This window comes from Plecotus auritus (assembly GCF_963455305.1).
Source record: "Plecotus auritus genome assembly, chromosome: 11".
NCBI lineage: Eukaryota > Metazoa > Chordata > Mammalia > Chiroptera > Vespertilionidae > Plecotus > Plecotus auritus.
Window position 1 is genome coordinate 2,581,144 of NC_137777.1, and position 22,042 is coordinate 2,603,185.

Consider the following 22,042-nt stretch of genomic DNA (forward strand, 5'->3'; position numbering starts at 1 on the left):
CGTGACCTTGGCCTGCCCCTGTCCTCTCTGAGCCCCTGCAAGTGGGAGACTTCTATAGACCCTGCCCGACCCTGCGGAATACGATAACGATGCCAACACTTCTGCTTGGGTCCCGGTTCGTTGTCTCTCGAAATTGAAGAATGAGTTCCTGGACGAAGAGATGAGCGAAAGCAGAGTTTCATTAGAGAAGGCACAGCACCACAGCTCTCTGCAGCAGAGAAGGGTCCCAGGCGGCTGCCGCCGAAGCTGCTGGGTCTAGGGGTGGATGTGTGCCGTCTAACGTCCCATTGGAGGGTCCCAGAATGCCGTCCTCGCAGCATCCATACATTTAAACTCCAGTTTCCGCCCACTTTCCCGCCCGGTGTGTCTCGGGGCCTTTTTTCTTGCAGTTTCACGTGGGACGGGGTGTGGCTGAGGAACCGGTTTCTGCTCAGGCAGCGGGGGTCACCCGCACCTCCTGAATCCCCACCCCCAACCGCCTGGCCTTCTCACTCCCCGATAACAAGAGAGACGCACGCGAGGGCCCAGTCCCGGCGAGGCTGCTGCTTTCGGAGGAAAGAAGCAGTGGGCAGGCTGGCAAGGAAACACCCCCAGTCTGCAAATCTCAGGAAGGGTGGGGAGCAGAGGAGAGGGGAGGATGCGGAGTTAGAAAGAACACAGGGCGGGAGAGCTCATTCCATTTGCGTGGACAGCGGGGCCCTCCTTGAAGAAGGACGGACAGTGAGAGCCGAGAGCCAGGATGCGGCCACTGGTTTGAGGGCTTGTGCTTGGGAGCCCCGCCCCTCAGGTCGCTCCCCACCTCACCTGCCTGGACCTGTGTCCCGCTGCCCGCTTCCCGGTCACATGCTGCCTGCTGCTGAGCTCGCGGGTCCGCCAAGGCACCCCTGAGTCAGAAGTTATTTCCGTTTCCGCACCGTGACAAGCGGGGTCAGGAAACATAGCAATATTTAGAGGCGAATGACGCTGTGAGAACGTTCACGCACGTGGGTTTCCCTAGCTACGCAGGAAGTACAGGGTGGGGGACCCCCGATGAACCTCTTTGGAAATTCCCAGCTGTTACAGGCACCACGGGGTCACTGGTGCCTGCGGAGGCCAGGCCTTGCCTTGCTTCTGCCAGCTGGGATGCCAGGGCTGGCACCCGGAGGTGGCACCCTGGGCCTCCAGGTGTAGACTGCACCCAGGGAGGGGTGTGGCTGTCCGTCGCCGTGAGGCTGAGGCTGAGGCTGTGAGGAGCGGAGGACCTCAGCTTCTCCTGCATCTAGCTCCGGGGCGCCGGGGAGCAGGAGGGAGAGGGTCTCGGAGAACTATCAGGATGGGGTGTGGTGGTGGTGGTGTGTTTGTGGGCACACGTGGTGGTTTTCAAGCTATATTATCTTAGCCAACAGTCAGCCCCTTGGACACGGAGTTGCATGCCACGGGTTTATTCCTGAGGTGATCTAAGACACCTCAGTAGGGGGCTGAGAAAAGAGACAGGAAAGGGAGGTAATTAAAAATGTGCTATGAGCCGGGCCCCGGTGGCTCAGAGTCGAGCATGGATCCAGGGACCAAGAGGTCGCTGGTTCGATTCCCAGTCAGCGCCCATGGGACTGATCCCCAGTAGGGGGCGTGCGGGAGGCAGCCAATTGATGATGTTCCTCTCTCGTTGATGTTTCTCTCTATCCCTCTCCCCCCTCTCTCTCTGAAAAATATCAATAAAAACATGTTTTAAAAGATGTGCTGTTGAGAAGGTGTCTCCTCATGTGTGTGTGTGCCGGGGGGGGGGCAGGGGAGGGGCTGAGGGGGTGAGGTGCTGAGAGTCGCAGGAAGACAGTGTAGACCCCGCATCGGCACAGTCCTACCCAAGGACGCTTCATTCATCACCAGCTGTGGGCTTCTAGGTGCAGACTCGGTCCCAGCCCTCTGGTCCCCTCCGCTGTGTGGTGGGCTGCCAAGCTCTGATCCTTCAGGAAAGAGCGTCGCTTTAGGCCACAGAGGTCTGTGCACGGCAGTGTTGCGGCAGAAATGGGTGCTTTTGCACAACAGGCAGGGAGCGCATTTGGTCAATCTGACTTCAAAACACCAGGCGCTTCCTCTGGCATGGACGCACAAGGCCACGGTGTGCACTAATGACGTAACGATGATTCAGTTTACAAAATACTGGCTGACAAAGGAATGGGATGGCGCTTCCGGGAATTTGCCATTCCTATTTTAGATATTAAATTCCCTTGACTTTTGTGGATTCGGCTGAAAAAAGTTGCTGTTCCTTTTCAAATTATTTTCTGTTTCCAACTATATTTGCTGGCCGATTCTACATATGTCTCATTCATTTGTTTGGGGAGATGGCCGTTGAGCTTCCAACCGTTCATGAACCAGACAGGAGCCTTCAAGTTCAGGGAGAGGATGGGAAGCGTTTAGGAGTCTTGGACAGGAGGCAGCGAGACGGAATATTTTCTGTTGGACATTCAGGAGACCTGTCTTCCAGTCTCGGCGCTGCACGAAGTAGGTCTGAGGCATAGGGGGATTCATATACTTCTTCTGGTTTCGATATTCTTGGTTGTGTGATTGGAGGAGTAGAACAGAGCAGTATTTTGTGGGTTTTATTCACAGTTCATTGGTTACTTGGGCACAGCCAATCGAAGAGACGGGGGAAAGGGACTGGATATCTGGACAAAGATTATGAAAACTTCACTCTAGATTCAACCAAATAAACATCCACTTTTAAAAATATGTTTTTATTGATCTGTACAGAGAGAGGAAGTGAAAGGGAGCGAGAGATAGAAACATCCATGCGAGAGAAACATCCTGGATCGGCTGCCTCCTGCATGCCTCCTCCTGGAGATGGAGCGTGCAGCCTCGGCAGGTGCCTTGACCCGGAATCGAAACCAGTAATCTCTTGGTTCATGTATCGATGCTCAACCACGGAGCCACACGGGCTGGTCAAAAATCCATTTTTAATGTATGTCTTAAACTGAGACTATAGATAATTCGTTAGAGAGCATTCCATAGTCCTAATCACATTTAAAACGGATTCTCCTAAGCCACGTTAAACATCATCTTGCACTCCACCCCCAAGACCCAGGGCAAGAGGCAGCAAAGAGTGTGAGAGGAAGGTGAGCATTACGTTTTTCATCCTTCATCCTAATTCAGCATAAATTCCACGTGGCGCGGATGGCAGTGTTCGTTCTTCCTCTCTCGCTCCATCGTTCGTTTTAGGTTGTGATCGTCTTGCCTCCAGTTTTCTCTGTTAGCAGAACGCTCAGATACGCCGTGGACGGATGATTGTCTCAGGAAAGTCGGGGAGCCATCACAGCCTGCAGTTTATGCCGTACCTTTAACGGCAATGACGGTGATCCATTTTAGAAATGGCTGTTATAATCGAACCATTAAAACTCCAGAACAAACTGCTCTGCACAGCCATTCCTCTGCACAGCGCATGCTCCGAGGATGCTGTGTAAACAGCGACGTTGGTCCTGTCGGCTCTCTGCTCTGCGGAGAGGACGGTAAGCCTTTGGGGACAGGGGGCCGGTCTCTCTCTCTGGTTGACACTTAAGCAAACATTTGTCCATGAAAATGAACGGCAGGGATATCACTTCCTTCACTCACAAGTTCTAATGGAAGGCATAAAGGATGTACCTAAATACATACCATTATTTAAGATAAATTGACCGGAGATGATTAAGCCAAGATGTTTCAATCATGCGACGAGGGGAATGAAATGGACAGGGGCGCTGGGGCAAGGGGGCGACTCGGCCAGGAGCCCACACGTGTGTCGCCGGCAGGAGCAGCTGTCCCTTCAGCTGGGGAAGGACACACTCTTTGCGAGTCAGGCTTCTCCTCTCTACGCCGAGCTGGGTGGACCGCCCGGGGACAGGCATGGATGGGCGTGAAGTGACAGTTACGATATTAAAAGGAATGTGTTTACTTCGACACCGAACTCAACTCGCACTATGTCCACGCTGTCTCAGAAAATCCTTTGACACATCTCCCTAACTTCCGGCTTCGCTGCCGTGTCGGTGGGGAGCGCAGCACCCCGAGCCCTGGGATTCTGGTCTCGGTTCACCCTCATCACGGGACGTGGGTCTTCTCATCTTTTTGACACTTTGTTCCACATCTGGGGAATGAAAAGTCTCGGGATGGGGTCTTCCCAACTCTTTTTCTCTACATTGACTGGTATCTGTCATTTGAAGCAAAGGCACATATTAGGGATGTTCATGGACTTGTATTATTTTTTCTACTTGAAACATCTACTTTCTCCCTCTTCTTCAATGTAAACCTATTTCCTCTTCAAAAAGTACCTGAGCCATTATGAAGCCATCATCAAGTATTATTGTTTCCTGGGGAAGTCCTTCCATTTTTTTCCTAGTGAAAGACTGGCTCAATAATTATACACGGCTTCTTTCAGGCATGAAGACACACACACACACACACACACACACACGCAGAGCTTTTACTTGGTGCTACAGAAAGGATGTATATTGCATCAAACCATTTCTCTTTCTCAAAGCCATCACGGACATTGGAAACGCATGCACACACCCTGCAATCACAGTCACAACACAGAAGCGTCCTGGTCCGCGTCCCGTTCGGGGGCCTGGGACTCGGGTTAACGGACTCTGAGCGATGCAGACGCAGGACGCTCCTTCCAGCTCAGTCGCTGTGAGTTCCCGTGTGAGGTCACGTGTCCTTCAGGTTGCACCCAAGCCACCGTGTGGGCAATTCCAGGACAACGTGGGAACGACGGTCCACGCAGCTCCCACCCTATATTTCATTATAACCGTACTTTCTTTCAGCTACACGATCAGGAAGATTTTAGTTCCGTGTCTAGAAAAGAGCTTAATTCCTTTTTTTAAAAATAAGTTTTTATTAATTTCAGAGAGGAAAGAAGAGGGAGAGAGAAACATCCGTGATGAGAGAGAATCATGAATCGGCTGCCTCCTGCACACCCTCTACTGGGGATCGAGCCTGCAACCTGGGCCTGTGCCCTGACAGGAATCGAACCAGTGACCTCTTGGTTCCTGGGTCGATGCTCCAACACTGAGCCACACCAGCTAAGCAGTTCTTTCTTTCTTTATTTATTTTTAAAATATATTTTATTGATTTGTTACAGAGAGGAAGAAGAGGGACAGAGAGTTAGAAACATCGATGGGAGGGAAACATGGATCAACTGCCTCCTGCACACCTCCTACTGGGGATGTGCCTGCAACCAAGGTACGTGCCCCTGACCGGAATCAAACCTGGGACCCTTCAGTCCGCAGGCCGACACTCTATCCACTGAGCCAAACCGGTCAGGGCCAGTTCTTTATTTCTTGTTGTGGAAACTGCGTCTTGTGTTTAAAACTTGCCAAGCTTAAATTATAACAATTTTGTTGTGCATTTCCATCACAGTTATTTAAAATGATGGGTACAAATGTATTCGAATCCAGCTACTTCTGGTCTCCCAAGAAGCTGGAAACTGTTTTAATAAGGCATGAAGGGTAAACAGAACTGTCACAGTGAAGATTTAATTTGCTGGTCACCATGTCAGTTTCACCAGCATGCCTATGTGGGTGAGAACAGGACGTGCCTTTCAGGGAGCGACAAGAGTTCTGTGGGAACCTCTCCTTGAATTACCATTAACACCATAAAATGTGACAGGCCGGGAAAATGTGGAATAATAAAATACAGCAGAACTGACTTCCTTGATATCAGAGACAGAGAGCGAAGGAGCCAACGGCGATCTTATTTTATGGACACGTCTCAAAGTGTATCTCCCTCAACCGCGTCTTCTATCACCGAGTCAGACCCGCTGTAGATCACCCGCCGCGTTGCTGTTTTGAGTGTCTCCTAAAATGGAAACTTCCAAGGTATAGCAAAAAAAAAAAAAAAAAAAAAAAAAAAAAAAGACAGTGACATAAAAATTCAGGAATAAAATGTAGTGCTTCCAGTAAATCCCAGGTCTTAACGGCGTATGTGAATTACCGATTTCTCTCTGCTTCTCTGAAAGGATCCGTGTTTGCATCGGGCAGGGCGGGGCCGGAGGAGGAAGTAACCCTTGGCAGAGCTGCCGTTGCTGATCTTGACAAACTGCTCCAATCCTGCTTTCGACGGAAAATACACGTTGTTGCGCGTGATTCATGGTACGCGACGGGGAAGACATCGCTTCGTGGTCTCCCTCCCGCGTGTGTGTCTGGTTTGGTGTTGTTACTCCTGAGATCACGTAAACGGAACTAAACGTGTTCAAGGCTATTTGAATTGATGCTGCCTGAGTGTCCCGATTGGCAGTGGGGGGGGGGTGTCTTTCTCAGAGAATTGGGGACTTTTATGAGATCGACTGGGACAGCGGGGGTCATGCGATGGTCGCCACACCGCAGGGGCCGAGGGCCATCCTCCTGGTCCTGCGGGCAGGCTGCCCTTTAGCCCCTCTGGCTACGGCCGTCCTCAGGATGAGGCTCTGGTGTGCTTTTCACTGTGATTGGGCGGGATGTTTCATCCCTGGGATACAGGCACTGCCATGCTGCAAACAGTACACATTTTCTTCAAAACGAGCGGCCATCCCTCACGTGCAGAGATGACCCCCTCTTCATGCATCCTCGGCCGGTCCGTTTTCTCAGGCGTCTAACACAGGAAGCCCTCGTGGGGCACCGTTCCCTTCACATGGAGGATACCTGTGCGCGTACAGAGGGCACGGTGGGCTCGGAAGGTCTGTCACACTCTCTGCGCAGTATCAGCCTCCGTGCGTCCTCTCGTTCTTCTCCTCCATTCAGTAATCGTTCCTCCTTCTCTATTGATTTTGGAGCAGCTGTTAATTAAAAGTGGATGGTAAAATACGAATTCGTAATTAAATAAAATGATTCTTAGTGAACACAATATTTATCTAGCATCTATTCTAAATCCATATCAAAATGTCTTAGGCAGCTTTTTAAATGAATAAATGCTGCTTTTGCCTTTTGATTTTACAATTTCCGAAGGATATAAGGCAGAATTAGAGTCCGGAGGTGCTGGAACATTTTCTAAATGGTCCAAATGTCAGCCCTCTTGTCGTTGTGGCCTTTTGAGATGGAAATTGGTGTAACGGAAAGGGTACACTTGTTATTTGCACATCCCCCAACACAGGGGTGGGTAAAAGTTAAAGTGGGCTTACAGCTGCAATGCAAACAGGTAATACAATAATCCTACTATATAAAGAGCCAGGGTCCATAATGTCCAAAACGACTGAACGGATGACCGAACGCCAGGCTGCACGCGCAGCAGGCTCGGGTGGGCGGGGACTGGAGAGCGGGCTGAACTGCTGACCTCTAGGTCCCTCCTGGGTCCTGGCCGCCTCCAAGGGGGGTGCGATGCAATTGGTCGGGGGTCCCTGCCGTTGCCCCACGATCGCCCCGCAGAGGGAGGCCCAGGCTACCTGGCTGGCAGCGGTGGGCGGGGCCTCCCTCTGTGGGGCGATCAATCGCGGGGCTCCCATACTGTGAGAGGGTGCAGGCTGGGCTGAAGGACCCACCCCCCCGAGTGCATGAATTTCGTGCACCAGGCCTCTAGTGAATAAATAATAATATAACAATAAACTCTGTGCTCCGCGTACTTACAACTGTAAGCTTGCTTTTGCCCACCCCTGCATGTCATTCCATACATCCACCTTCTCTGTCCTTGCCTTTCTCTTCCTCCTCCTTTTCCTTCTCTCTCTCTCTCTCTCTCTCTCTCTCTCTCTCCCATAGATATATTGATATGTTGCTATTTGACTAATACAATAGTATTTTGCTTTCTTTTAAAGGGAAAGCCAGCCAGCTGCCTTCTGCTCTGTGGTAAGAAGGGGTAGCGTTTCCATTCCACCAGACGCTCGCCGGGTCTGGGGTCTGGGGTCCTTACTGACCCGCAGAATCTCATGTGGATGCAGCATCTGGCTGCTCTGAGAAGGCTCACATTTCACACAGTGCTCTCTCGGGACGCACCAGAAAACACACACCTGAAGTCGATATAAATGCCAACTGCTCCTTTAAGTCAGATTGAGTTGTTTCCAACCGTTTGTAAAACTGTTCGGCTACAAGGTGCTCTCGATTCAGTTCTGGCCCCTGCCCCCACCTCACCACGCCCTCACGTCCACACGGGCTCCACCCTCCCTGGCGGCATAAGGAGTGGCAGGTGAGAGCCAGTTAGGCGGTGACAGCAGGGACCAGCTCGACGGGAGTGCAGGGTGTGGCCGGGGGCGTCGCCAGGGATGGACGTGGGTCGTTACCGCTGAGCCGCAGTGGATGACTGTCCCCTCAGGTGGGATGGCAGAGGGCCAGCTAACAGACTCGGATTGCCCGGGGATGATGAAAGAAGTATTTTTCAAAGATGAGTGGTGCCCAGAGCGCGTGTGGTGAATGCCTGGGCACAGAGAGCACAGAGCTGGCGCTGACTTCCCGGGCCAGTCAGCGTCCACACGTTGCCACGTGCACCGCCTCGGCCCGTCTTCTAAGCGCTCCTGGACTGACCCGTTTTCCTAAAAGTCAGGCCGCATTTCCAAACCGCATGCTGGAGCTTACGGAGTCTTTGTCCATCTCCGAGCGTCCTAGCGGGGAGAAGACTCATTTCCGACGGCTCTGTGCGTGTGGCTGTCCCATGTTCCCGGAAACAGCACTGGAGGGAACAGATTGAACGAGTTACTCCACTCCCTTATTACTGAAATACCGAAGTGCAGCAAAGGCGCCCGTTTCCCTCCTAATTGCTTGTTCTCTCTCGCTGCTGGCAGATTGTTGATTTTCAGAATTTCAGATATTGATGTCAGAATGACACGATATATTTCTGCACCACCAGCGAGTGTCAGAAATAAAAGAATTGTAAGAGGAAGACACGATTAATCAAGAAATCTCCCACCACCACGCCTCCTCACCGGGAACAGACATTGGGCAAGAAAAGAGACACAGACACGCTGGGCTCTTCGGGAGGACCAGGGAGGGCCCACCTGTCATCGCGGGCAGCCGGGGCCACCGGGTGGCCGTAGGGGACCCGTGCCTGCCGACGGCCACGCGGCTCCTGGAAAGCCCGCGGTCAGCAGAACCTGCCTCGACATAATTCACGAGGCCTCAGTAGAAACTGACATCCATGAGGAAGAGAAGGGAAGAGCTGCCTGTGTGTGTGTGGGGTCCCGAGTCAGTCTTCCCAGCGGTGAGCATCGCGTCTTGCCACACGCTGTGGGAAGTCTATGAACATGAATGAAGAAGACGGAAGAGGAAGAATCGAAGGGAGAGGGAAAAGGAGTGAGGGCAGAACACACTTCTTCTTGCTCGGCGCTAACCTCCCCTGGGTTCCCGGGGACTGTGCAGCGGTATTTATGGGCCGCGCCTTCCTTCCTCCTTTCTTCAACCAACACAGCGGTGTTTCCAAGTAACGCCTTCTCTTCTCTTTGTCTGGCGGCTTCTAAAACCTCCCTGGCCAGGCCACAGGCTCATTCCACACAGTCCGCAGCGCTGGCGCCAGGAGTACTGCCGCTGCCGGAGGGTAAATAGGGGAGCTGAGCGCGAGAATTTCTCTAACCCAGCCGTGGGCAAACTACGGCCCGCGGGCCGGATCCAGCTGTTCTATCCGGTTCTCTTGCTCTCCCCTCCGCTCCTTTACTTTGAATTTATAGTAGTTCACACAAACATTCCATCCATGCTTTTGTTCCGGCCCTCCGGACCAGTTTAAGAACCCATTGTGGCCCTCGAGTCAAAAAGTTTGCCCACCCCTGCTAAAATCGCAGAGGCAGCCACTTGCACACTGGCCCTGGGCCCGCCGTCTCGGGCTCTGAGAGCCAGCCCATTGCTGTCCGGTTAGGTGGAAGCTGACTCCAAAGCACCTCCCGTGCTAGGCTACTTGGCATCGGCTTTGTCCCACTTAAACAGGGATTTTTGAAAAATACATTTTCATTGATTTCAGAGAGGAAGGGAGAGGGAGAGAAAGAGAAACATCAATGCTCAGAATCATCGCTCAGCTGCCTCCTGCACGCCCCACCCTGGGGACCGAGCCCACCACTCGGGCACGTGCCCTGACCAGGAATCGAGCTGTGACCTCCTGGTTCATAGGTTGACACTCAACCACGGAGCCACGCCGGCCGGGCGTAAAGGTCTTTTGAAGGGGATTTATTTACTCAAGAAATGCTATGGAGGGTCTGCTACACATCAGTCACTGTTACTGGGTGGGGGTGTCTCCAGGCATGAGGAAGGCAAGTCCCCGTCACTGGTGCTCATCTGTTATGGGAATGACAGTGAGAGGTGGTGTTTTCGGAAGGCCACCATACAGAAGTCATCGGGCGGTCTCTTTCCTGACCCCGGACTGGTTGCTTGAGAGAATTCCCAAGACTTTATTCTCCCCGCTTCTAGAACACGGGGCATGAAATAATCTCAGGTCTTCTCGGAGCGTCACCTGGAGAACGGAGTCCTGGTGCCTGTCATGTCGTAGTGCATTACCGTAGCGCCTAGAGGCTCTGTATTCAGCGTGACACTGCAGGAGACCGTCTGTGGTGCACTTGGGAGTTAAGTTAGGAATGCCGTGCGATCTGGTGAACTCCCAAACTGGCCGTAAAGAAGCGCGCAGCCAGTTGGAGAGGCAGTGGGTTGATTTGCGGCCACCTCGCTGAGCGGCTTGGCCATGATTATAAATAATAAACTCCCTAAACATAATGAAGTTGCACCCGACAATAGGAAATCAATAATGCATGGAAACACCCCTTGTGATTTACTGCTATGTGAGCCGTCCCGCGCAGCAGGGCTGGGAGCCGGCTTGAAATCCACGTTCAAGGACTAAGCACGAGGGTGGATGAGCCGCGCCGGTGGCGGACGAGCGCATGAACCAAATCCACACGCGTGGCTTAATGACGGCCGCGGTGGCTCGGTTCCCAGGGGCTGGGAAGCTAAGAGAGACAAGCCAGCTCATTTATTGGACAGCCGTTTAATTGCACCAACATTTTTCTTCTTCTCTAAGCAGCGCCTTGGTTTGTGGGGATGGGAAGTAAAGCAGCACCTGGGCCATTGTCCGCTGTTGTCAGAGAGCGAGGGCTCCGTGGCAGCTTCCTGAGGGGTGATCTACACGGGGCAGAGGGGTGACTCCCATCGGCTCTGTAGGGCGGCGCTGAGTCGTGGTCCTCAAGAGAGAACAGTTTCCTCCGGGCTGAGGCCATAAGGGGATTTTATAAAACGATGGAGAGCGTCACAGAGTTCTGAAGAGGGACAGGGGATGCCAGGGGAGACGGAAAGGGATGCTGTGGGAGACAGGCCCTCGGTGAGAGAAAGGAACAGGTGTGGCTAGGATGGCTTCAGACCACAATCTGGAAGTGGTACCTGGCTGGTGTGGCTCGGTTGGTTTGGCGTTGTCCTGTGCATGCAGAGGTTGCCGATTCGCTTCTGGGTCGGGGCAAGTGCCCAGGGTTGGGGTGGGGAGCATGTGGGAGGCAGCCAATCGATGTCTCAGTGTCTCTCTCTCACATCGATGTTTCTCTCTCTCTTCCTCTCTCTCTCAAAATCAATAACAAACCTTTTATAAAAACGTTGGAATCCCTTCGTCGTTCACTCCATTTCTCAGCTTTCCTCTCTTTATAACACGCCGTCTTCTGCGCCCAGCTTAGCGCCTTCCTTCGGACAGACTCTAAGTGTCTAGCTCCGCTGGGTTTTGCGTTTTTCTCACCGGCCGTCGTATTATCACCGCTTACGGCAACGTGGGCCTGCGACACCTGGAAGACAGTGCACCCACCGCCATGGTAACAGGCCTCGGTCCTCGGAACGAGGGACCCTGCTCTGGGCTTCCGCAGACATCACCTCTGTCCACAAAGGTGTCTGTGAAGCAAAGGAGTGTGGCCACCGGAGACTCCCCCGCCAACAATGTTACCAGACACTCGTGACGGCCCTGCTTCCCTGGTTCTTGCCTCCTCCTCCTCCTCGCATCCGTCCTGACAGGTATAGAGCGCACCACACAGTGTGGGCCGGGGCCACCGCTTGGGAGTCTGAACAGGACTGAGATGTGCTGGCTGGACTGGGTTAAATGGGGACACGCGTGTGTGAGCCCCTGAGGGACGGGCCGGAGTGGGGGTCTGAGAAGGGGGCACTGTGCTGCTTGGGAAGGTGAGAAATATCTAGGACCCCAGTATTTCACTGCTCGATCCGAACGTCCGGGTCCTTGTTTAGCTGGATCTGTCAGAGAGGCGGGAAACGCACGCCGTCATCCGTGTGTTAGCTTGGTCTGTGACATCAGAGATTTAGAGACGTGGTAAAACGGGCTGCCTTTGTATACTTCTGGCACCAGGACAAGTCTGCGCACATCACTCTGATGTTAACGGTCATTTCATCTCAAGGTTAATTCTTTAAGGTTAATTCTTTCTCTTTCTTTCCCTGCCTTATTTTTCTCCCTTCATTAAATCCTCATCTTCTGAATCTCCAAAACGTATTTTTATTACATTTATGGTAAGAATATAGCAGAATAAATGTTGAAATACTGTGCAGTAGTCCACAGATGAGATTCTCAATGCATTTTAAGGCAGGCGTGCCGGTGAGAACCCATAAATCCGGAGCCCCAGGCGATGGGGATAAAACAGATTGGCAAATACAAGAATGCTGGGACCACAGGTGGTGTGCCGCACTGAGAGAAGGGGCGGGCGATGTATGCCGGTTTCCCACCTTCCGCCCAGAATACAAACCCCGAAGGACCGAGGACACGGGAGGGGGCGTGGATTAAGTCAATGTCTACAGAAATATTGCTGTGAAGGCTGATTAGAAGGAGCTTTCAAGGTTCCTTGTCTAGTACCCATGATTGACAGGGAAGGGCTGGCATAGTAATGAGCGTGAGAAATTAACAGGGCCCCGTTTTTGAATATATTTTACTGATTTTTTACAGAGAGGAAGGGAGAGGGATAGCGAGATAGAAACATTGATGCAAGAGAAACATCGATCAGCTGCCTCCTGCACAACCCCTACTGGGGATGTGCCCGCAACGAAGGTACATGCCCTTGACCGGAATTGAACCGGGGACCCTTCCGTCCGCGGGCTGGCTGACGCTCTGTCCACTGAGCCAAACTGGTCAGGGCAGGACCCCGTTTTTGAAGCCAGGGGTCCGTAAATGCTGGGATGGCGCTAAGGGCATGGAAAATACAATCGCTTCCATTTCCTTTTCCCAACACCTCATCGTTTCGTGACCCCATTTTTCTTTTCAAGCCAAATGGACTTCTCCAATAAAAGTGTCCTAAGATCCCCAGCCGGTGTGGCCCAGCGGGTAGAGCGTCGGCCTGCAGACTGAACGGTCCCAGGTTCGATTCCGGTCAAGGGCACATGCCTGGGTTATGGCCTGGATCCCCAGTGTGGGGCGTGCAGGAGGCAGCCCATCAGTGATTCTCTCTCATCATTAATGTTTCTCTCTCTCTCCCTTCCTCTCTGAAATCAATAAACATATGGGGAAAAATTGTTCTAAGAAATTCACAAGGGCACGAGGTCAGACTTGAAGGGTTTTCCATTTTCTTACAATGGCTGTCCTCCTGATGAAGGCCGGGATGACGCCGTTTAAAGCCAAGGGGCGCCTTTTAGAGGATGGACTGGGAGGTCGCACGGGGACGGTCAGTGAGTGACAGAATGAGATCACTGTCCACTGACCAAGAGCCCAGCAGGTTCTGGAAGAATGCCAGCTGGCCACGTGGCATCGACGTCACCCGGTTGCCTGTCTTCGATGACAGAGAGCTCAGTCAGTTGCCTCTTTGGGAGGTTTCTATCTTCAGGGGCCGGTTTCTATCTTCAGGGGCCTACTTCACTCCTTTTTCTTCCTTAGCCCAGGTTCTTGCATTTTAAACCCTGCTGCATGTTTTGGTGCTTTCGTCAGAGATAAAATCCCCCATAATGTCATAGGTTTATAACTCCGTGGTATCTAATGCATTCAGGCAAACCACGACATTTGATTACTTTTTATCGCTGTTATAAAAGATACTAGAGGCCCAGCGCACGAGTAAATCATGCATGTGTAGGGTGCCCTAGGCTTAACCTGCCATCAGGGCCATGTCTGCCGCCCTGTGAAGCCTCGCATGCTCCACGGAAGCTGCCGGCGCCCTGCGACGCTCCAGAAGTCCTGCCTGCCGTGGCCGCCGTGGGACCTGGAAGTTCCGCCCGCCACGGGACCCATCAATGTACCTCCTGGTGAGTCTAGTAGTTGGTCGTGACAACCACAGGCCTTTTATGATATAGACACTCCTCGAAGGACAGCCATCTGGAAACCTCGGTGTTCCCTGGCTTTGGTCTTTGGTTGACGGGAGTCAGTTATCACCTCAGAAGTGTTGCTGGTTTACGGCAGTGGTTGGGTTTAGTAAATGGTCTCCGTTCTTTGACACACACGAAGGAAGAGGCTGCTTTGATAGATTCCTCAGCTGCTGCAGAGAGACACGCGGAACAGATGGGCTCAGCGCCCAGGCGGCATTTACCATCCTGTGATCCTACTTCACTGCAAAGAGGGGCCGATTACTCTATTATGCTGTCGTATGTCTACCTTTAAAAATACAGACGTTTATTGAAAGAGCAAGGAGGATACATGCGTGAATCTTACTACAACTAAGGGGTCGAGGTCTAAGGAAATGAAATTAGTGATTTAAGATGTATGTCCCTCAGAATTTCCTACCCCGAATACCAAATAGCCTCTTACTAAGACCTGGGGAAAGAAGGGGAGAGGGAAAGTAAGCAACCCACCATCAATTGTTCTCCAATATAATTCAGATTACCCAGGATCCTTTGCACACGTGTACTATAGTGACGATTTCTCAAAGAGAGAGGGAAAAAGTAGATTAATTAAAACCTACACCAACATGAGAGTGTGAGCCAAATTTGTGTTGCCCTCTACAAAAGCAGAATTAAAGCTTCCTCTTCATCCTCGGGACCCCGATTGTAACAGGCAGAGCAGGACCCACAACATATCTCAAAGCTGAGAATCTGCCACCAGGATTTACGTAGACCGGAAGAACCCCTTCCTCCCAGAGTAGCATTGTTACAGTCTTGAGGTTTCTTCCCCTTCCAGAAACAACATAGCCGTCATCTGGGTTGAACAGCATCAGGGTGAAGGCATCTTATCAGAAACATTAGACCCATCAGCTCCCCAATGGCATCGCCCATGGCCTTGGGCTATTTCATCCCTCCCTTTCCCATGTTTCCCCTTTGTTCAGATTAAAGAAAAGATCCAGGCATGTATAGGAAGAATACCAAGAATGAGTTAGGCCTTCGTTATAAAAAAGTGGAAGGTAATCTAAGATCCTTAGAGCGAGTAGACTCGGGTCCGTTGAACAGAGGAGAAGTCTCCAGTGCCAAGGCCTTCAATTGAGTTCCCGTCATCCCTCCTCCTTGTTGATGCAGTGACCATCAAGCCTTCCTTTTGGTGCACTGGCTGGGCCCCTGCCAGTTCGCTCTCCATTGTGTTGGGAAAGTGACCTGTACGATGCAGATCTGCCTGTTGTACTCTCAGTGAAAGTCTCCATCCCTGCTGAGCGGACAAGCCAGCTCCTTATCTGAACACAAAAGCACTTGGATCCGATTCAGAGAGTTTCACATCAGAAAGGACTTGGACCAACAAAAGTGCGTGCTGAGGATGGTGAGAAGGTCGCGAGAGAATCTGGGAAACGTGTCAGGATAAAGGTCATAAAGGAGGGAAGACCTGCAAACGGGGTGAGGGAAAGTGACTGTAATGAAGATATTAATTAGCGTGTAAGAACCAGCTTGCAAGAGGGTGTGGGATGAGGTGTGTTGCTAGGCACCCAGGGCTCTCTGCCCTGGTGACCTCCTGCGCCTGGCCCACGGTCCTTGCTCTGCTCATGTCCCTCTAACTGCCGCTGCCGTTTCAGTCTGAGGAGGTCCCAAGATGGAGCCCCGAGGTGCCAGAAGCTTCGGGTGCTATCCCCGCTGGTTGCATTTCAAAGAGGTTCCAGGCGCAGACCTAGGAGACGTGTCTAGGTTTCTAAAGACAGAGACCCCTGTGTGTACCTGGTCCTCAGAAAGGGATTTACATTCCAGAATGTTAGGGTCAAGCGGGCACCCAGGTCCCTTCTATTTTCCAATCGAGCAAAGCAGATCCTGAGACCAACCAGTGTAGACAGGCTAGAAGGTTCCGGAAATGATGTACATGGGGAGAAATGGAACTTTAAGTCATATGACAGTTTAGAGCAGATAAAACATGGATTGGAGAGATGTTTTATAAATTTTTAGTGAGTGTAAGAAGGCAGACATCAAAAAAATCTAAGATGAGGAAGAAAAGTGATTCTTACCTGCAGAGATAATGGGAATATTGTAAGGGAGGAGGAATTTGCTAATAGTGCACTAGCTGACTCCGCAGCGGATGTGTTCACAGTCGGATACTGAAGTCAGCAAACACGTAGTAAGGCTGTGGAAACGTATTTAAGCGAGGGGTGTGCAGTGCAGATGAGCCAGGGTTCTGAACGGATAGATCGTAAACGGGAGCAGGAAGGACAGCAGTCTGAGCAGGTGAATCTGAAAGGGGAGGGGGCGTGGCCGCTGGGAGCAGGGAGAAAAGGCGCTGCTTCCGGAATCTGTGGAGTGACAAGCCTTTAGCGCTAATCACCGCTCACTGTTGAGACTCGGTTTGACAACAAGTAAAAGGAAAAGTTAAACTGAATGAATCCAGGGGGAGCTCATCCTCAGTCAAGCCAATAATTGCCTTTCGTTCTGGACACACATGTGTCCTCTTTGTGTCAAGTGTTGGGGTACCTTTCAGGCCCAGGGTCCCGGGGGGCGCCAGGAGACAGGCGGCTGGTTGAGGTGAACGGCCTCCGGGTGTCTGTCACCAGAGTTGTCCGTCCAGGTCCGGGAAAACCTATGGAGCAGGAATTTCTCGAGGCTCCTGCACTTCGTTCTCGCTGCATATGCTTTCCTCCCAGAGAAGCTGGACGGGACGTTGCCCGAATGTGGTCCCGACGTCCTCAGCTTCACAGAACACTGGGCAGGACCTAGCGGCCCGGGTCCCATTCTCCCCCTTTTCTTGAAACAATTCCTTTTGGGTATCAGCGTGGTAATGGACTGCATTTCTAAGCTTCGAATTCTATCTCACCAACAACTTACTAAATGAGGAAGTGAATGAAGTAATCAACGAGCCCTGGCCGGTGTGGTTCAGTGGATAGAGTGTTGGCCTGTGGACCAAAGGGCCCGGGTTCCATTCTGGTCAAGGGCATGTACTTGGTTGCAGGCTCTTCCGTGGCCCGGGCCCTGGTTGGGGCTCTTGCAGGAGACAGCCAATCGATGTGTCTCTCTCACATTGATGTTTCTCTCTGTCTTCCCTCTCTCTCTAAAAATCAATGGGAAAATATCCCCAGGCGAGGATTAATAACAACAACAAAAAAGTAACCAAGGAATGTTGAATGAATGACTCCCCGTGAAATAGACTTCTGTGCCCTGACCGGTTTGGCTCAGTGGATAGAGCATCGGCCTGCGGACTGAAGGGTCCCAGGTTCAATTCCGGTCAAGGGCATGTACCTTGGTTGCAGGCACATCCCCAGTAGGGGGTGTGCAGGAGGCAGCTGATCGATGTTTCTCTCTCATTGATGTTTCTAACTCTCTCTCCCTCTCCCTTCCTCTCTGTAAAAAAACAATAAAATATATTAAAACAAAATAAAACAAAAAAAACAAAAAAAAGAAATAGACTTCTACTTGGTTCAGGTAGATTCCAAAATTGCAGGTTCCTCCCGATGGACTGACTCCCGCGCCCCACGTGCTGCCCGCTGCTCCCAGCAGCCTGCTCCCCGTCATTGTGAAGGAAGGCTCCAGGGCCCCCGCCCCCCCCTTTTAAGCTTCTCCGCCCTCCGGGCAACTGGGCTCCCTCCCGGCCACTGGGCCCCCCTCCCGGCCACTCGGCTCCCCTCCCGGCCACTGGGCTCCCTCCCGGCCACTGGGCCCCCCTCCCGGCCACTGGGCCCCCCTCCGGGCCACCGGGCCCCCCTCCCGGCCACTGGGCCCCCCTCCCGGCCACTGGGCTCCCCTCCCGGCCACTGGGCCCCCCTCCCGGCCACTGGGCCCCACTCCCGGCCACTGGACTCTGTGGGTCGCAGGTTTCATTCCGGTGGGGGGGGGGGTTGCTTACTGGAGGCATCTCATCATGTTTCTCTCTCACGTCTATGTTTCTCTCTTTTGGGAAATACACCTTTAAATTTACATTTTGAATTCTATTTAATTTTTAATGCAGGTATGTTCAAATCTAAATACCCTTTCAATAGAACGACATTTTATTTTTTGATCCATAGATAATTAATACTGAGGATAGTTTTGTTCCAGATAAAAACAGAGATGCCAAAGAAAAGACAAATTAATGGTTAAAAGAAAAATAAGGTCCTCGGAGCACTCCAATTACATTTTTAAGAAACTGAGGACAGTGAAAATGAGTAGACCCCCATCAAGCAGAAGGCACGTAAAATCCTCCATGAGGATGTTACAGATTCTTAATGAAGACTTAATTACTGATTAAAACCGTGAGACTGTCAAAGAGAATTATTCATATCGTAAGGCTGGCTTTCCATCAGATGAAGGAAATTATACTCAAATTGGGCAAGAAATTCGAAACACCTTGAACTTAGCTATTTTAATGGATGATAGACAATGACCTTCACGTCCTTCCAAAATGTGAGGAAGTTTCCGAAAAACACAATCCAATTCTTATTTAAATGAGCGAGACATTTCCCATCCGAAGAACAGAAAGTCTAGTCCTTAATTTCATAGAAAATGTTTTTTCTTTCTCGAATATGGAAAGTAAAAGGCTTTTGTGCACTAAGATGAAAGAAAACGTATTTATTCCTGTTCTCACATGGTTCCCCATAGATCTTCTAGATAGACTGGCATTAAGGCAGATTTTGTGCTGGACACCCTAACGCAGGGGTGGGCAAACTTTTTGACTCGAAGGCCACAATGGGTTCTTAAACTGGACCGGAGGGCCGGAACAAAAGCATGGATGGAGTGTTTGTGTGAACTAATATAAATTCAAAGTAAAGGAGCGGAGGGGAGAGCAAGAGAACCCTCCGCTCTTTCGGCTCCGCGGGCCGGATAGAACAGCCGAACGGGCCGGATCCGGCCCGCGGGCCGTAGTTTGCCCACGGCTGCCCTAACGTATTTGTGCAAAATAAAGCACCCATACGATCGCTAGGACAGAAAAGCAAAAGGCAAATGGATAGCGAGTCATCCTGTTCTCAGCCGGGACCAGGAAACACTGACCCGGACACTGAGTAACTCGAAGAAGCGTCGGCCTCCGTGAGGCGGAGCTGGGGGGTGCATGGCATGCAGAGCCCAGTGCTTATGGAGACAATGCGGTTCCTAATGCGGTGGAACTGATTCTGATACCCCCTCCGCCGCCCCCTCCTCCTCTCCCCTCCCCTCCCCTGCCCTTCCTCCATGTCCACCTCTGCTCTGGCCTCTAGGCACCACCCTAACTCTTGAGAGTTTGTAAAAAGCCTCCAGGAGGAAGAGGCATTGAGGCTGAAAGAGGAGGCAACCGTCCTTAGCGACAGAGTGGGAAGGGGAACACAGCCAGCCGGGACTGTGCGCTCAGCGATGGGGACCTCAGGGGACTTTCAAGCGTCTGGAGTGAAGAGGGGGTGCAGGGACGGGGAGCAAAGAGAGGGAGACACGCCGTGAAAGCGGATTCCCAGGGTCTCAGCTGTCACACAGGAATCCCCCAACCCCTTCCAAGGCTTCGGCTGCTTCTGAGGTGATGGGCAGGATTTGAAGGAGTGTCTTGAGGCGGTGGCAGCGATGCTGTGAAGCTTGGATGGTGGGGAGCCAAGCCCGGGGTCATGATGGGGGAGGGCAGAGGTCACTCACGCTCATCCTCTGTGGCTTGAATTTAAGAAGCACCGGCCCACTCACCTGGCTTTCTCAGAAAAGTTCTAAACCAGTGAAGACCCTGGAAAGAACTTGGATCAAATCTTGCTTTGTTATTAAAAAAAAAAAAATGTCCTGACTGGTTTGGCTCAGTGGATAGAGCGTCGGCCTGCAGACTGAAGGGTCCCAGGTTCGATTCCGGTCAAGGGCATGTACCTTGGTTGCGGGCACATCCCCAGTGGGAGGTGTGCAGGAGGCAGCTGATTGATGTTTCTCTCTCATCGATGTTTCTAACTCTCTATCCCTCTCTCTTACTCTCTGTAAAAAAATCAATAAAATATATTAAAAAAAAAAATCCTGTTTTGGGAAGTCATCCAGTCCTGGATGGCCCGGTGTCACTCTGTGACTTAGAAGCTGTGTGACTCGGGATAAGTTTCTTAAACTCGCGGTGTGTCCTCTAGCGATGAGAATGCCAACCTCAGATCCCCGAGCCGAGCGCCCGAGGCAGTCGGTGTAGAGTGCGTGGGTGTTCTTCGTCAGCCAAGGGGTGCGTTCTTTGTGCAGATACGTGTTTCAAATGTCCCCGGACGCTGTGTCCTCAGATGAAAGCACTCCCTTCCCTTCTCCGCTCCCAAGGGTCTCATTCCTTTCCCCAATGCATCGTTCTCATTTGTCTCCTCTGATGGGTCTATGATGCCTTTAGTTGGGGCTTTACAGAACTACACTTACCTCCACGAGGGGGCGCTAGCGAACTGATTGCATGAAGGCTCCATCGGGTTACCAAATTCTCCAGATTCATGTAACCTTGCTCCTCATTTCTCCCTGTTCTTTTAACTTGGGATCGTTTTCTGTCTCCCTCCCCCTCCTCCCCCCTCTCCTTCCTCTGTCCCCTCTCTCTTTCCCTTCCATCTCTTTCTCTAGCTTCCCCTCCCATCCCTAAGGCATAATAACAAAATGAGGCCATGTGTCAAGATGATCTTAAATAATGGGTCATGATAGCTACAAAATTGCTGTGTGTCCCCCCGCCCCCCTCATCCATGATGTGCGATTAATCAGTAGCCTGTGACTGCTGGAAGGATGCATGGCCTGCCAAAGGAGTCTTTCATTAGTCCAAACACAAACAAGTGGAAGTCTGAAATGCCCATTTGCATAATAAAGAGCTGTGTTGGAGTGAGAGTAAAGATGTGCATGGACTGAAGGATGTTGTGGTGCGTCCCCCGGTTAAGCAGACACTGGCCCCATGATCCTGGCGGGAAGCCAGGGGGAGAATGGCTGCGTAGGACCTTGGGGTGGCTGCCTTCTTTGCTACCTGCATGTCCCTCCCCAGTCCAGAGCACCCCCTATCTTAGGGGACCCCATCCTGGGTTTCTAGAACTGAAGACCAGAGACCTCTAGAGCCGGCTCCTTGTAGCAAAGTGGACAATATTCCAAAGCTTCATTTTCTTAAATCACAGGATATATACCTTGAGTGGCCAGATTATGATGATCTCTGAACGCATAATAATCTGGCCACTCAGTGTGTGTGTGTGTGTGTGTGTGTGTGTGTGTGTGTGTGTGTGTATTAGAGGCCCGGTGCATGAATTTGTGCATGGGTGGGGTCCGGCCAGCCTGGCCAGGGGGAGGGGACATGGGCGGTTGGCCAGCCTGCCTGCTGGTCGAACTCCTGGTCTAGGGGACAGTTTGCATATTAGCCTTTTATTATATAGGATATACACTGAGTGGCCAGATTATTATGCGTTCAGAGATCATCATAATCGGGCCACTCAGTGTATACTAAATACTATATGTGTATGTGTGTGTGTGTGTGTGTGTACAGTTTTAAAACATAATATTTAATAAATTTAAAATACAGCACTTAGTAGGAAACGTAGTATTTAGTGAATTGCAGATGCTGTAGAACATGCCACTAACCTTGTAGACTGTAATGATGGACATAACGCCCTCCTGTGCAGAGATAAATGGCCCGAGGGTGGCGGCCAGGGCATGATCAGGAGTTACTTTTGTTCTCTGGAAAGGGAAAGCTTTGTTCCCTTCTTTATATTTTTTCCAGTTTTCCCTAAATTTCTAAAAATTACATGTAGTATTATTTGTGAGTAAGAAAACAAAAATCTAATAATTTTTTTTGTATAAAAATCCCACAAAGCTAACAGAGAACTGATATTGCCTTTTCCTACCAGCTCATTATTTTTCTCAGACAACAAAGTGAAAACATCAGAACTTTCATATCATTGCTTATTATTGTCAAAATGAGACGCACCCAGAGCAGGCTCTTTTCCCAGGAGCATCTTCTCTGGGCGCTAACA